Source organism: Canis lupus, chromosome 32 (genome assembly GCF_011100685.1).
Source record: "Canis lupus familiaris isolate Mischka breed German Shepherd chromosome 32, alternate assembly UU_Cfam_GSD_1.0, whole genome shotgun sequence".
In the NCBI taxonomy this organism is placed as follows: domain Eukaryota; kingdom Metazoa; phylum Chordata; class Mammalia; order Carnivora; family Canidae; genus Canis; species Canis lupus.
In genome coordinates this window covers 10,239,233-10,255,369 of record NC_049253.1, presented here as the reverse complement: position 1 = coordinate 10,255,369, position 16,137 = coordinate 10,239,233, and the positions used below count along the sequence as shown (strand labels likewise).

General features: G+C 38.8%; 1 long non-coding RNA gene and 1 pseudogene across 1 annotated transcript in view; one reads left to right on the top strand and one right to left on the bottom strand.

Annotated features, from left to right (window-relative positions):
- The first annotated feature begins 388 nt into the window (after positions 1-388).
- LOC119867232 lies at positions 389-3,434 on the top strand (annotated as a pseudogene).
- A 3,651-nt stretch (positions 3,435-7,085) lies between these two features.
- Positions 7,086-16,137, bottom strand: part of LOC111093675 — a 28,289-nt gene continuing 19,237 nt past the window's right edge. Inside the window, exons 2-5 of the long non-coding RNA XR_005382519.1 lie at positions 13,675-13,762; positions 10,104-10,213; positions 9,362-9,508; positions 7,086-7,655 (exon numbers count right to left, since the gene is read on the bottom strand). This is a non-coding gene — a long non-coding RNA (uncharacterized LOC111093675). The remainder of the gene's footprint in view (positions 7,656-9,361; positions 9,509-10,103; positions 10,214-13,674; positions 13,763-16,137) is intronic.

The window sequence follows — 16,137 nt, the reverse complement described above, 5'->3', positions numbered from 1 at the left end:
CTCTCTCTCTCTCTTTCTGTGTGTGTGTGTGTGTTTCATGAATAAATAAATGAAATCTTTTTAAAAAATAAATAAAATAAAATAAAATAAAATAAAATAATTGAAAGTTGAGTAGAATGTGGGGAGTGAGCTATAGATGCAACATTATTGGCTAGGAATTGATCATTGTGAGAGCTGTGTGATAGGTATGGGGGGAATTATTATATTACTTCCTCTTTGTAGGTATTTAAAGGAATTATAGAAATTGTTTGGATTTCTTAGCAACACTGGAAACAAAAAAGACAATGAAGCAATGCTTTCAAAATTCTAAAAGAAATTTATTTCCAAACTAGAATTCTCTACCTAGATAAACTATAAATCAAGTGCAATGGAAATGCCCAAGTAGATCATGGCCTTAGATGCATCAGTGGCAACCCATTCATTGTACCAGCAAGTAGGACAGAGTGTTTGGGTGCAGATACAGGTAAGTTTACAAATTTGATAATACAAGTAGGTGCTAGTTCTCTTCAGATTGCTTCCAATTACTGTACTCTGAGGAGTTCCATAGTCTAGAGGGGGGGATGTGGATATACAGATAATATTTAATGTACTAAAATAAAATATACTAAGTCCTACAATAGAGGTATATATATGATCTTCTTGGACCTCAGCTACATTATAGCTCAAAAAAGGCTTTTTGGGGTCAGGGATGCCTGAGATAAATCTTAAGGAATAAGTAGTGGTTACACAAATGAAGAAGGAAGGGAGAACCACTCAAGGTAGAAAAATCACCATTAACATAGGTACATAGCAATAAACATGGTGTGAATACAATATAGCGCAGAACCAAGCACAAGAAAGTGTGCAATAAACACTGGTATTAGTTAAATCACTTGGTGTTTTCATGGATTTGGCATATCCGGCACTACTGGAGGCCAGGGATGAAACAAGAAAGTATTATGCAGCTATTACCCAAGTGTCAGGCTAATCATTATGAAAGAGCAGAGTCAAGAAACAAGGTGCCAAAAGCTGTATAGGCATGCCTCATTTTATTGTGCTCTACTTTACTGCACTTAGCAAATAATTGAATCTTTTACAAAATGAAGGTTTGTGGCAACCTTACATCAAGCAAGTCTATTCGTGCCATTTTTCCAATAATATTCGCTCACTTGGGGCTCTGTGTCACACTTTGTTGATTCTCAAAATAGTTCAAACTTTTTCAGTATTATTACATTTGTTATGATGATTTATGATCAGTGATCTTTGATTTTACTATTGTAATTATTTGGGGGCATCACAAATCACACCCATATAAGACAGCGAACTTGGTAAATGTTGTATTTGTTCCAACTACTCCACAGAGCTGCATTCCCTGTCAATCTCCCTCTCCACAGGTTTCCTTATTCTCAGAGAACAACAATCTTGAAATCAGGCCAAGTAATAACCCTACAATGCCTATAACTGTTCAAATGAAAGGAAGAGTCACATGTTTCTTACTTTTTTTATTATTTTAAAGATTGTATTTATTTGAGAGAGAGAGTGCACGTGACCAGGGGGAGGGACGGAGCAGAGGGAGAGAGAATCTCAAGCAGACTCCACGCTCAGCATGAATCCCAACATGGGGCTTGATCCCACAACCATGAGATCATGACACCTCTCTCACGTTAATTCAAAAACTAGAAACAATTAAGCTTAGTGAGGAAGACATGTTGGAAAGCTGAAAGAGCCTAAAAGCCTCTTGTGCCAAACAGCTAGCCAACTTGTGAATGCAAAGGAGAAGTTCTTGAAGAAAATTAAAAGTGTTATTCCAGTGAACACTGAATGATAAGAAAATGAAAATTGCTGTGGTCTAGATAGAAAATCAAACCAGCTACAACATTTTCTTAAGCCAAAGCCTGATCCAGAGCAAGGCCCTAACTCTCTTCAATTCTATGAATGCTGAAAGTAGTGAGGAAGCTGCAGAAGAGAAGTTGGAAACTAGCAAGGGTTGGCTCATGAGTTTGAATAAAATAAGCCATATTCATAACATACAAGTGCAAGGTGAAGCAACAAGTGCTGATGTAGAAGTGGCAGCGAATTATCCAGAAGATCAAGCTAAGGTAGTTAATGAGGGTGGCAACACTAAACAACAGATTTTCAATGTAGATGAAATTCCTTTACATTGGAAAAAAATGCAATCTTGAATTTTCAGAGCCAGAGAGGAGAAGTCAATGGCTAGCTTTAAAGCTTCAAAGGACAGGTTGACTCTCTTATTAGGGGCTAATGCAGCTGGTGACTTTAAGTTGAAGCCAATACTCATCTACCATCCTGATAATCCTAGGGCCCTTAAGAACTATACTGAATCTACTCTGCCTATGCTCTGTAAATGGAACAACAAAGCCTGGAAGACAGCACATCTGTTTACAACATGGTTCACTAAATATTTTAAGTCCACTTTTGAGGCCTACCATCCAGACAAAAAAAAAATACCTTTCAAAATATGACTGCTCATCGATGATGCACCTGGTCACTCAAGATCTCTGATGTGTATGGACAATGAGGTTAATGTTGTTTTCATGACTGCTAGCACAACATCCATTCTTCAAGGAGTAATTTTGACTCTTAACTTTAAGAAATACATCTCATAAGGCTATAGCTGCCATAGATAAGTGATTCCTCTGATGGATCTAGACAAAGTAAATTGAAAACTTTCTGGAAAGGATTCACCATTCTAGATGCCATTAAGGGGGTACCTGACTGGGTCAGTCAGTAGAACATGTGATTCTCAATCTCCGAGTTGTGAATTTAAGTCTCACATTGGGCATGGAGCCAATTAAAAAAAATTTTTTTAATTTAAAATCTAAATGCCTTTAAGAACATCTATGATTCATGGGAAGAGGTAAAAAAATCAACACTTACAGGACTTTGGAAGAAGTTGACAAGCCCTCATGAATGTCTTTGAGGGGTTCAGGACCTCAGTGGAGAAAGTCACTGCAGATGTGGTGGGAACGGCAAGAGAACTAGAATTAGAGGTAGAGCCTGAATTGGGAACTGAATTACTACAAGCCCAGCATGAAACTTGAACAGAATAGGAGCTGCTTCTTATGCATGAACAAAGCAAGTTGTTCCTTGAGATGGAATCTATTCTTGGTAAAGATGCTGTGAAGATTGTTGAAATCACAACAAAGGATTTAGAATATTCTATAAACTTAGTTGATAAAGCAGCAGCAGAATTGAGAAGATTGAGTCCAATTTTGAAAGAAGTTCTACTGTGTGCACAATGCTGTTAAATAGCATTGCATGGACAGAGAAATAATCTGTGAAAGAAGTCCATCAAGGTGGCAAACTTCACCATTGTCTTATAAGAAACTGCCACAGCCACTCCAATCCTTAGCAGCCACCTGCTCAGCCAGCAGCCATCAACATCAAGGCAAGACCCTCCACCAGCAAAAAGATTACAACTTGCTGAAAGCTAAGGTGTTGGTTACCATTTTTTTGGAAGGAAAATATTTTTAAATTAAGGTATGAACATTGGTTTTTTAAACATAAAGCTATTGCACACTTAATAGGCTATCGTGTAGTATAAAAATAACTTTTTAATACACCGGGGAAACCAAAAAAGTCATTTGACTTGCTTTATTGAGATATTTGCTTTATTGCAGGGGTCTGGAACTGAGCCCTCCTTGGCTAATATTTCATTTGTTTAATGCAGTAGTGTTTATCTTTGTTTATTCATTTGTAAGTTCATGCTACAAAAAAAATTTTTTTTCATCCTACAAAATTTTAAGCACCTATTTATATAGACACTGTTTAAACAAAATACTTCTGGAGGTTCTTAGAGTCCAATGGAAGAGACAGATGTTAAAGAAATAAGAAATTATGTATGATTAAATATAAAATGATATTTTTATAAGACACAACAAGATCCTTGCCTTATGGTCCTTACCATAAGGAAGAATTACAGTACCGATAAGGTCAGCTTCAGTCTTAAAAATACTTCCTGAGTACAACAGTAATTTTTAGTGCATGTTATAAACAAAGACCAGGACAAAAACTAATTTGGTCTTTATGTTTGTTTATTTTTAGTGAAAGCACTAACCACTATTTATCTATTCATGTGAAACTCTGAATTTTTGTTCAAGATTAGTCTAGGCCGACTGGATAGACTTTGAGTTAGTAACATTACAGACCATACTACAGGGAAAACATCAGAACATATAGATTCACTTTCTTTTAAGTCTGAAAAAAGAAGTCATTGACTGAAGTGGAACTTCTGTGTGGTGAATTAATGGGTCACTATAACCAAACGATTATAAGTCACAATTTAACTGAAACCAAGAAGGGTAAAAATAGCAAAGACTAAATATATAATATCCTTCTTTCTTCATCTTTGCTTCTAGAAGGTGTGTCTTTCTTTAACGATGAATCACTGCCACAGACTTTGCAAATTTGTTCCATAAGAGAGGAGTATCAGAGCAGCAGGAATACTCTCTCTGCGGCCTGGCTGCTCAGGAAGGAAGAGGCACACACCCTGCAGGTTGGGTAATTCTCTTTCCTCAGAGCTGGCATAAAATGGAAACTAATGTTAAAAGAGAACTATTCCGGCAGCCCGGGTGGCTCAGCAGTTTAGCGCCACCTTCAGCCCAGGGCGTGATCCCAGAGACCAGGGATCGAGTCCCATGTCAGGCTCCCCGCATGGAGCCTGCTTCTCTCTCTCTGCCTGAGTCTCTGCCTCTCTCTGTCTCTGTGTCTCTCATGAATAAATAAATAAAATCCTTTAAAAAAAAAGAAAGGGAAATATTCCATGTTGTTTCAACTTTACTTCTCCGAAACAACTTCAGTGATTATAATAGAAGACAAGCTCTGATCGCCTCCTAGCCTTCTTGAACTAGTCTTCAGTCTTCCCATAAACATCATCACCATAGAACTTTTAGCATCTTAATCCTAAAAGGGAAATGAAAGCATGGTTCATAAAATTTACAGCATATGCTTGATATTTTGGCAACTGTCATTTGTCGATAAGCCTGGAAGTAAATGAAAAAGTATTGAATTTGAACCAGAATCAAAGTTAAGATTTTCTCTTTCAAGATTCAGCTTGATTGCTTCAGAATTTTATTAAATTTCTAGATTAATAATTGTTATAGTAACCAAGTGTTTCAATATTATTAAAAGCATAGCACTGTCTAAAGTCTATGTATATACTTTATCTCTGATTTTTGGGTGTTCTTTAAAATTTCTATTTTTATATATTTCTTTTGTTGTTTTACTAAAAAATGAAAATCAGTATTGACTTTTTTTTTTAGCTTTTCTCCTAAGACATTTTTCTTTCCATATATGAAATAACAAGCTGCAAATAACAGTGTCTTCAAAGTTATACTGAAATAAGTTATGCACTACTTATTTTCTTATTTGCGTTTCGTGATTGCATCAACAATTACGGTAAGGATTTCCTGGGTAGAATTATTTGATATTTTGTATTTCTTTAGGCTCTTTTAGCTAATTCAGTGTACAGCAGCAGCCCCTAGTGGACATTTTTGTACTCAGAGAAGAATTATTTCATTACCTTTTATTTTATTTATTTATTTATTTTTAATTTTTTATTTATTTATGATAGTCACACATTGAGAGAGAGAGAGAGGCGGAGACATAGGCAGAGGGAGAAGCAGGCTCCATGCACCAGGAACCCGATGTGGGATTCGATCCCGAGTCTCCAGGATCGCGCCCTGGGCCAAAGGCAGGCGCTAAACCGCTGCGCCACCCAGGGATCCCTATTTCATTACCTTTTAACGTATGAAATTGGCTAAGGAATGCAACCTGTATGGATATTACTGATGGTTATATTTCCTAATATTGCTCTAGTGAGCAAATATGTAAATTTATAGAGTTCACCTAATACAAAGAGTGATAACTAGCCTCACAACTATTGAGTATTTTAAGAGAGAAGTAGTTCAAATGTGTAAAGATACACATACAGTCTGTGCTTCAAATTTAATATTATATTAATTATTTTCTAAAATAGACTTTATAAGGAAAACAGCCAATGCCCAAATTGCCAGTTAATTCTCAGTTAAGCCACTCATTCTCACTTGCATTCCTGGCTATCTATGGAAAGAATGCTGTTGTGATTAAACCAAGGCCCAAGTAAATAATGTATGTTATCCCAGGTATTGACATGTAAATGCAGTTAACAAGGGGGAAAAAAAAAACTATGCTAATACCAACATTCTCATTTTCTTTTGTCACAGTAAGGTTGGTTTTGTCAGACATTCAATTAAAACCAGCATGTGAGAGAGGATTTTACACATTCATGGAGAAACATAAATAGCTGCCATTTAAAAAAATAAAAATAAAATAAAATAGCCGCCATTTAAATGTAATAATACAGTCTTTAACATTGTTCTAATACTCTTACCACTTTTCTCTCCAGAATAATTTAACTTCATGTGTACAGCTCCCCTGCTAGATTGGAGACCCAGAGAGGCACAGAGGTCTAGAAGGACACTCACTCACCCCTGCCTCCACACTTTGGTGGCTTCATCTAACTTGTTCCGAGGATCCAACACATGAAAACAGTCAGGATTTCAAATGGTGCAGAGTAGAAGGAGCAAAATGGAGTCATGTGCAAGAGATAAAAAAGAACAGAGGCACTCCTATGGAGCTCAATCATGTCATTGCTCAGTCAATGAAAACAACATTCTTCAGTTAATTTTTATATGTACAAACCACTGACATGGGTGCTGTGGACTCTTTAGCAGGGCTTAGCAAATTATGTTTTTGTATGGCCTGTGAGCAAGGGATGAATTTTGCATTTTCAAAGGTATTTTTTAAAGATTTATTTATTTATTTTAGTGAGAGAGAGAGAGCTCAAATGGGGGTGGGGGCGGAGCAGAGGGAAAGGGAAAGTGAGAAGCAGATGACCCACAGAGTGTGGAGCCTGAAATGGGTGGGGGGGGCTCAATCCCACTGCCCTGAGATCATGACCTAAGCTAAAACCAAGAGAAGGAGGCTTAACTGACTGAGCCACCCAGATGCCCCTCAAAGATTTTTTAAAAAGTAAAAAGAGGAGCGTCTGGATGACTCAGTGGGTTAAGCATGTAACTCCTGTTCTCAGCTCAGGTCTTGATCCTAGGGTTGTGAGTTCAAGCCACATGTTGGCGCCATGCTGGGCGTGTACCCTACTTGGAAAAAAAAATATATGTGTAATGGGAAAAAGTCATTTTCTTCCTCCAGTAAGTCTCCTTTAGTCTTACACCACAACCACATTCACAACAGATACAGAGGTAGGGAGAGTTCCCCACCAATTAAGCCTCTGGCACCAGCTGGGTGTCCTATGATGTCATTCAAGTCTGACACCGTTTACTTGGAGATAGCCTCATATCCCACAGGTTAACAGCCCATGAGACTGCCCACCACTTGAGATGCCAATTGCAAGTAATAGGTCTTCAGGTTACCCACAACCTGTGTCCAACTTGACTACAAATTGGAGCCAAACCACAACCCCCTCCCTGGGTTCAATTATTTTGTTAGAGCAGTTCATAGGACTCAGGGAAATACATTTATCAGATTATTAAAGGATATGACAAAAGGATACAGATGAAAAGCCAGATGAAGAGATACATAGGGCAAGGTCTGGGAGGATCCCCAGCATACGAGTTTCTGTTTCTGTGTGGTTGGGGTATGTGGATATGTTCACCAATCTGAAAGCAATCCAAACCCCATGCTATTAGGATTTTATGGAGGTTTCCTGTCATAGGCACGATCAAGTACTGATTTCATTTTCAGCTCCTCTCCCCTCTCCGGAGAAAAGGGGATTGAGTTGAAAACTCCAAGCTTCTAATCATAGCTTGGTCCTTTTGGTGACCGGTCCGTATCCAGGAGACCACCCTGAGTCACCTCATTAAAACAAAACATACTCAAGTCACACAGAAAATTACAAGAGTTTCAGGAGCCCTGTGTCAGAGACTGATATCAAAGACCAAATATTAGAACAAAAGATGTTCCTAGTGCTCTTATCACTTAGGAAACTACAAGGGTTTCAGTTGTTCTGTGCCAGGAATCAGGAGCAGAGACCAATATATGCTTTTTCTACTATTTCACAAAATGCGATGGGGATATATGTTGCCTGCAAAGTCTAAAATATTGACTGTCTGGCCTTTTACAGGAAAAGTTTGCTGGTCTCTGCTATACAGACAGATTTCACCTTCAATGAACTTAAAGTCTAGAAAAGAAATTAAAACAACAGTAATAAATAAAATAACATAATTTTGACATTTACTATGCATCAAGCACTAAGTGTATTACTACATAGTTATCATCATTACCTCATTTAATCCTCATCAAAAAACCTATGAAATAATTATGATTATCAATTTCCCAATGAAGAACACAAGACTTAAAAAGGTTAATAACCAAGATCACATAAGTGACCAGACCTGGAATTAAAATCTAGGTTGTCTGACTCAGAGCACTTAACCACCCAGTTCAGGCACACAAATAAGAATGACAAAAGGTAAAACGTGGTAGATATCTCAAGAAACATAAAAATACAATATGCAGTGGAAAAAACAAAGGTGGCAGATACCACTTCTTCAGGGATGTTCATGGAACATTTCATGGACAAGGCAGTTTTTAAACTAGGTCATGAAATATGGGAAAGATCTAGATACAGGTATTGGCAGTAAAGGATTACCAGCTATGAAACAGTTTAGTGGCAGAAGTCTTGGAGGTGACGGGGAACTATGAGTCTCATTTCATAGAAAGAACATCCAGGAAGAGTCTGGGAGATCAGAAGGACACCTCGGTTAGAGGGGGATTGTGGATGTCATGGAATGGTGAGCCAAGGAGAAAAGGGTAATTGAAATCAATGTGCCTGAACATTTACGACTAAACAAGGCACAATCAGCCCAATGCTCTGGAGACTTTAATCTGATCAGGCTACACTGAATGGATTAGAAGGAGAATTAGAAGCAGAATAATAAATTAGGAGACTATAAACAATAATCCAGATCCAAGATGGTAACAGTATGATCCAGAGGGGAGACAGTGAGAACAGAGTGGTACAGAGAGAGATGTAAAGAGTACTGGTAAGGTCTTTACCTGCATTCCTTCAAAAGTCACAAAGCAAGAGGAAAGGGGTAAGTAGTCTGGCAATGACAACCCCCTCCTGCTCCCACTGACCCTTCAGGCTAAATATTGTCCCTTTCATGACATTGCCACTCCAATTTTTTCCCAGCTTTGTGCCCCTGCCACAAATACACACACACCACCAGTTTTATTGACTAATGGTCCCATTTTTGTTCTCTTGATAAAGTCATTCCTTGATATTTATTTTAATGGAATTTCATCTGAATAAAAATGTCAACATTTGGGGGCTGAGTGGGGAGACAGAAGGAATAATGCTTACATGGTGTGATTTATCAGGTCTATAATCCCCAAGAATTGTCTTCTAAAAGAGTGGTGACATCTGTACACAGATCAACGGCTCATACTTCCTGACATACAGGCCTTGGTTTAATGAATCTGTCAGTTTGTCACTTAAAAAATTGAGTGTCTATTCAGCAAGGGAAATAAGAGAAATGAAAATTCAGTCTCTGCCCTTAAGAAGCTGAGAGTTTAATATACATACCAAATGAATCAAATAAATCAAATATACATCAAATAAATCAAATATACATACCAAATCAAATATACATATCAAATGAATACAGAACAGTTAAATATAACTACATGTTAGTACCACCAAATCATATTCCTTTGGAATACTTGAGGAATGAATTTTTTTAATAGCTAAAAATATGAACAGGTACATTTACTTACCCTCTCATTCTCCTTTTACATATTTTTGGCATGTCTACTTTTTTAAAATTTTTATTTATTTATGATAGTCACAGAGAGAGAGAGAGAGAGAGGCAGAGACACAGGCAGAGGGAGAAGCAGACTCCATGCACCGGGAGCCCGATGTGGGATTCGATCCCGGGTCTCCGGGATCGCACCCTGGGCCAAAGGCAGGCACCAAACCGCTGTGCCACCCAGGGATCCCGGCATGTCTACTTTTATATATCTCTTTATTTCAACCACCTTGAATAGAAAAGTTCTTTTAAAATATACTATCATTTTAAAAATATACCACCACTTCTTTAACATACCTGGATCTCACTGGAATGAGAATGTCCCAAAGGGCAGGGTATCGTTTGTCAAATCTTGAGAGTGAAGCCAAGCATGGAAGGGCATTGTTACCTGACACTGTCCGTGAATGCTTCAAGACAGAGAAGAGAGATGAAAATGTAGCCGAGGGGAAAAACAAACTCAAAAGCTAAAAGAGGCTATTTAAGCATTGATCTGAAAGAGTAGAGTGAGGACCCAAACCCCAGAGATGCATCAATGTTGAAAGCCAAGAGGGTGAAAGAATGTGGAGGGGCTAGGGCTGGTGGGTCAGGCATTTGGGACAGAATGTCCTTGTACAGAGATGCCAGGTGGCTCAGTGGTTGAGCATCTGCCTTTGGCTCTGGTCGTGATCCCTGAGTCTTGGGATCAAGTCCCACTTCAGGTGCCCCAGGGGGAGCCTGCTTCTCCCTCTGCCTATGTCTCTGCCTCTCTCTTTGTGTCTCTCATGAATAAATAAATAAAATATTTTTTTAAAAAAAGGAAGTCCTTGTACAATAGTGCAGTGAAGTCCAGCCTCCTGGCGGTGGGAGGATCCCTTTCAGGGAATGCCAGACTGGAAGTCTACTGACTATATATGTGTTCTGGACTGGTCGGAGTCACAAGACAATAGTACTAACAAATCAATACATACATGCTGAAAGAATAACCAATAGTAAAAGCTGACATAATCAGATAAGAGTCATCAGGTATATTCTCACAGGGGTAATGTTTTGTTTTGTTTTGTTTTTCAAATATTATTTATTTGAGAGAGAGAGTGCATGAGCAAGCATGAGTGGGGTGCCAGGCAGGGGCAGAGAGAGAAGGAGAAGCAGATTCCCTGCTGAGCCAGGAGCCCAGCTGGATCCCAGGTTCCCAGGGATCATGACCTGAGCCAAAGACAGACACTTAAGCGACTGAGCCATCCAAATGCCCTTCATAGCGGTAAATTTTGACTCAGATTTTGAGGCTGGTATTGCGGGACTTTTTTGTCCCTGTTGATCCATCTGGTCCAATATCCAATAGCAAGTTATGGCTTCCTTTCTGCCCTGTTGTGCCTTTGAATCAAGTCCCACTGCCCTCCATGCATGAATCATCATTGAGCCTGCAAGGAAGGATTCCAGTTAAGGAAGCAACCAGGATTGTTAGAGGAGCTATTCTGGGAGCCTCATTCTTCACTGGACACTGCTTATTTCACTTTGTGGATTTACAGCACAGCAGCTGCGTTTCAATTTCTCTTGTAAAGCTAGCTGCAGAGAAATATCACGAATTAAAACAGACAAAAAGAGACCAAAAATGACTTTACCAGTTACCCCCAAGTTGACAGTCTATAGATTACAACCAAATCTGAAAGCGGTTTGCTGGTCAATTGTATTATTCTGTAGCTCAAGTGTCTATTTGAAGACCTAAAGCAGGTGATGTTTTCGGCCCAGATCCAGAGTTTAAAACTCATGTAATATAATGTAAGCCTACCTACAGTTTTATGAGAGTTTCTGTTAAGCTTTTGGGGGTTTGGACTGTATGCTGTCATCCTTCATTTTCAACAAATACATTTTTTTTTATTATGGCGTTTCCCATATATACTTCCCATTGTCTGCAACAACTACCCTGAGTTATTTATAAACTGCTGTCAAAGTCTCAAAACTTTCTGCCTCACAGCATACTGAGCTGATTCTTTCCCTCCCTCTCTCACTATGGATGAAGAAACAGATGATCACGAAGCTTTAAGAGGCCCTCAGTGGGTTTGTGTGGTAGGAGAGAGCTTGTAGAGAGAAAGGAGGGGTTGGAGTAGAGGCAAAGAAACAGTTGCACAGGAGTAATTCCACCTGAATGATGCCTCGATGCAGGCCTATAAAAAGACAGCCTCTGTGTGCCAATGCGGAAGAAGGATGGTTCTCATGGACCAACAACAGGAGTTTGTCCTGCCCCTTCAAAAAGCAGTCTGCCAGTGAATGCATCCTTGAGCTGCTGAACAGGGCAAACAAATCCACATGTATATCATGTATCTCATATCCACATGTATCTCACCTCCAGGTGAGAAGCATAAGAAAAAGGTTTCCTCTCCCCTGTATTTAGGAAACCTGGGTTCTAATTCTGATTTTACTACTAGCTGTGTGGCCCAGGCTAAAATCACATAGCATCTATAAGTTCCAGTTACATTTTGTGAATAAAGAGGGGATCTGAATAAATAATCCCCTGGCCCTAAAATCTCCTAGGCCTATAATCTATCAGTGTATCTGGTAGCCTGGACAGAAGGAAAAATCTGGTACAGCAGTTCTTCTAAAGCTTCTATTGTCTGGTCATGCCTATATTCGGGCCAAGTCTTCTAGTTTGTGGGATTAACAGGAGGCACAAAATAACTGTGTGTCATCAAAAACAAAGAGTTTGGAAAAGACATTTCCCCTAACTAAATTAAATATCACTGCTTGAAAATAATAAAACGCTATAGAAAGAAAATATCAACGCCACCACAAATCAACATCTGAAGAACAGCTCTAGAAAACATCTGGAAAATAGCATTAACAAACCACTAGATAAAATGTTTGATTTCCCAGTCACTGATGTTACTAACTGCAAAAGCAGTTAAAAGGTCTTATGAGGAATCATATCTTGGCGATGGATGAACAGCAAGAAACCCAGCTGTTTGCACTTGCTGTATAACAAGTGCCAATGTACATACTGTAATCCACACAGTTTGCTGAGGATGGAGCTGCTGCAAACTGCATGATGTGATGCAAAATCCTGATCGGGTAGGAGTGATCAGGCTACTGGGACCAAGTAACAGGCAAATGGCTCTTTTTACTCCAGCAGTCCACTTCCAGGGCAACTTCCTTGTGAAATGGTGTTTCTTGCTATATATTCATTCATTTGCTTTTACTAGAAATTTATATCAGGGCCTGGAAAGAACTTCTATTTCCAGGCAAGAGTCCCTCTAAACCATAACAGATGTTGGGAAGCTCTGAGACGGGCCAAAAAAGAAAAAAAGGAGGAGATTTCACTAGGGACCATAACAGCGACAGACACAAAAGGCCCGCAGGTGAGTGGATAAGCAGACAGAGAAGCCAATGAACACAACAAAACAAGATACATTGAATCCTTCAAACTCCTCACCTCAAAGGACAAGAGGATTATACCCATTCTGCAACTGATATTTTGACAGAGACTAAAGTAAAATTTCAAGCAAAGGAAAAAGGCGAGAGTGTTCAGACATTCAGCTGTCAGAACAGTACGATTATTTGCAATCCTATTTAAGCGCTCATTGAAATCTGCAATTCTCTGGAATTTCAAAAGAAAGGTCTGCGCTATTCTGCTATTGTTCATTCAATGATTAATTGTTACACCCCTTACTATGTATTAAAAAAAGCTTCCAGGTACAGGTGGAGTGAGCAGAATAATAGTAAACAACCCATAAGATCAGTGTGGAAGACACATTATTCTGGTAATCCTATGAGTAAATAATCAGCACCTGCAATCAATATTATGAAAATAAGCCAAAAAAGAGATGCATAAAAGGCGTTGATATTTTTTTCTTTAGCACAACCCTGACCAGCCCAATCATAGACCCAACATGCTTACCTTCTCCTGGCCCTGGGTCTCGATGAAATTCTATCTCCTCCACCATCACCACCAACCCAGTGCAACCTGTGGTCGTCTATCACTTGGACTGAAATAATACATAGACAAATTAGCCACAAAAATAAATATAAAATTAACACTGTAGGAGTGCTGCAAAGGAAAGGCAGGCGGTTCTGAGAAAGAACAATTACAAGATTAGAATTTGTCAGAGGTAAGAGGTGGCTTCCTTGAAGGAGGGACATTTGAACTTTAATTTGAAGGATGAATGGAGTTGAATTAGGTGAAGGAAGGACTGGGATGCAGGTGGGGAAGAGTCCTCTAGGAAAAGATCAAAAGAAATGGTCTGATCAAAGAGCGTTAAGGCCAGTGGTCAGAAATGGAGCATTCATATGGAGCATGCTGCTGATGTAGGAACAAAATTTGCCGTAGTCTACAGGTCATGTTTGTCTTTATTCTCTAGGCATTAAAAGATTCTTTATGGTGGGGACACCTGGGTGGTTCAGCAGTTAAGCGTCTGCCTTTGGCTCAGGGCGTAATCCTGGAGCCTCGGGATTGAGTCCCATGCCGGGCTCCCTGCATGGAGCCTGCTTCTCCCTCTGCCTATGTCTCTGCCTCTCTGTGTGTGTGTGTGTGTGTGTGTGTCTCATGAATAAAAAAAGATTCTTTATGGGGTATACATGATCAGATTTGGTATTGAGAAGATCCCTTTGGCTGCAATGTGTTAATGGATTACAGGAGCAGGAATGGAAACAGTCAGTAGATTATTTCAGTCCAAGTGATAGAAGACCATAGTTTGCACTGGGCTGGTGGTGATGGTGGAGGAGATAGAATTTCACCCAGACTAAGGGCCAGAAGACAGTGAGTTATGTTGGGTCTATGATTGGGCTGATAAGGGTGGGTGGGAGGGTGGGTGGCCCTAACTATCCCAAGAAGCCACATTTCTCAAACGAGAACTTGTTTTGAATACAGAATGTAGAAAGAAGGCAATGACATTCTAGGCAACACAACCAACCAAGAAACGCTACCACATCTTTTCTTATTCCCATTACTGCTGATATTAGCCAATAACTTATGCCCAAAAATGATGACACAGAAGGAGAGGGAAATATAGGAGAACTCATAGTTCTGTTTCCCTTTAGCCTTATTCATCAGGAAGCTGGAATGTTCAAGAGAGTTTGGGTAGGCTGTGCACATACAAATAAGTGCAAAAAATAATTGAGTTACCAACACTCAAAAAACAAATAATCCAGTCAAGAAATGGGCAGAAGACATAAACAGACATTTCTCCAAAGAAAACATCCAGATGGCCAACAGACACAAGAAAAAATGCTCAACATCACTCGGCATCAAGGAAATACAAATCAAAACCACAAAGAGATACTACTTCACACCTGTCAGAATGGGTAGAATTAACAAGTCAGGAAAGATACAAAGGTGTGGCAAAGATACAAAGAAAGGGGACCCTCTTAACACTGCTGATGGGAATGCAAGGTGGTATAGCCACTCTGGAAAACAGTATGGAGGTTCCTCAAAAAGCTAAAAATAGAGCTACCCTATGACCCAGCAATTGCACTACTAGGTATTTACCCAAAGGATACAAATATGGTGACTCAAAGGGGCACCTGCACCCCAATGTTTATAGCAACAATGTCCACAATAGCCAAAGTAGGAAAAGAGCCCAAAGTCCATCGACAGATCAGTGAATAAAGAAGATGTAGTATATATATTACTCAGCCATCAATAAATGAAATCTTACCATTAGCAATGACATGCAAGGAGCTAGAAGGTATTATGCTAAGCGAAATAAGTCAAAGAGAAAAAACCAATTATATGATTTCATTCATATGTGGAATTTAAGAAACAAAACAGAGGATCATAAAGAAAGGAAGGGTAAAATAAAATAAGATGAAAAAATAAAATAAAATAAAATAAAATAAAATAAAATAAAATAAGATGAAATCAGTGAGAAAGACAAACCATAAGGGACTCATAACTCTATGAAACAAACTGAGGGTTGCTGGAGGGGAGGTGAGTGAAGGGATGGGGTAATTGGGTGATGGGTATTAAGGTGGGCATTTGATATAATGAGCACTGGAAGTTATATGAGACTGATGAATCACTAAACTCTACCTCTTAAATTAATAAATTAATACACTATATGCTAATTAATTGAATTTAAATTTTAAAAGAGTTAATTTTATGCTACATTTCTACTCTTCCAGTAAGAATAAAATGCATATGCATCTACAAGCTAAGAAGTAAAAACTGTGCAATTTTGATGATTTCAATTTTGAGGATTTCAATTTCAATGCTCCTACATTTGCATTTAAATTAGTGTTGTATAATACAGATGAATGGTAAAGTTCATGCCAATAATTAAAAATATCATTTTTTCTTTACTTAAAATGACATGAAATAATACTCAAAAGACGTAACAAGTTGAGGGAGACTGTTGAAGAAAAG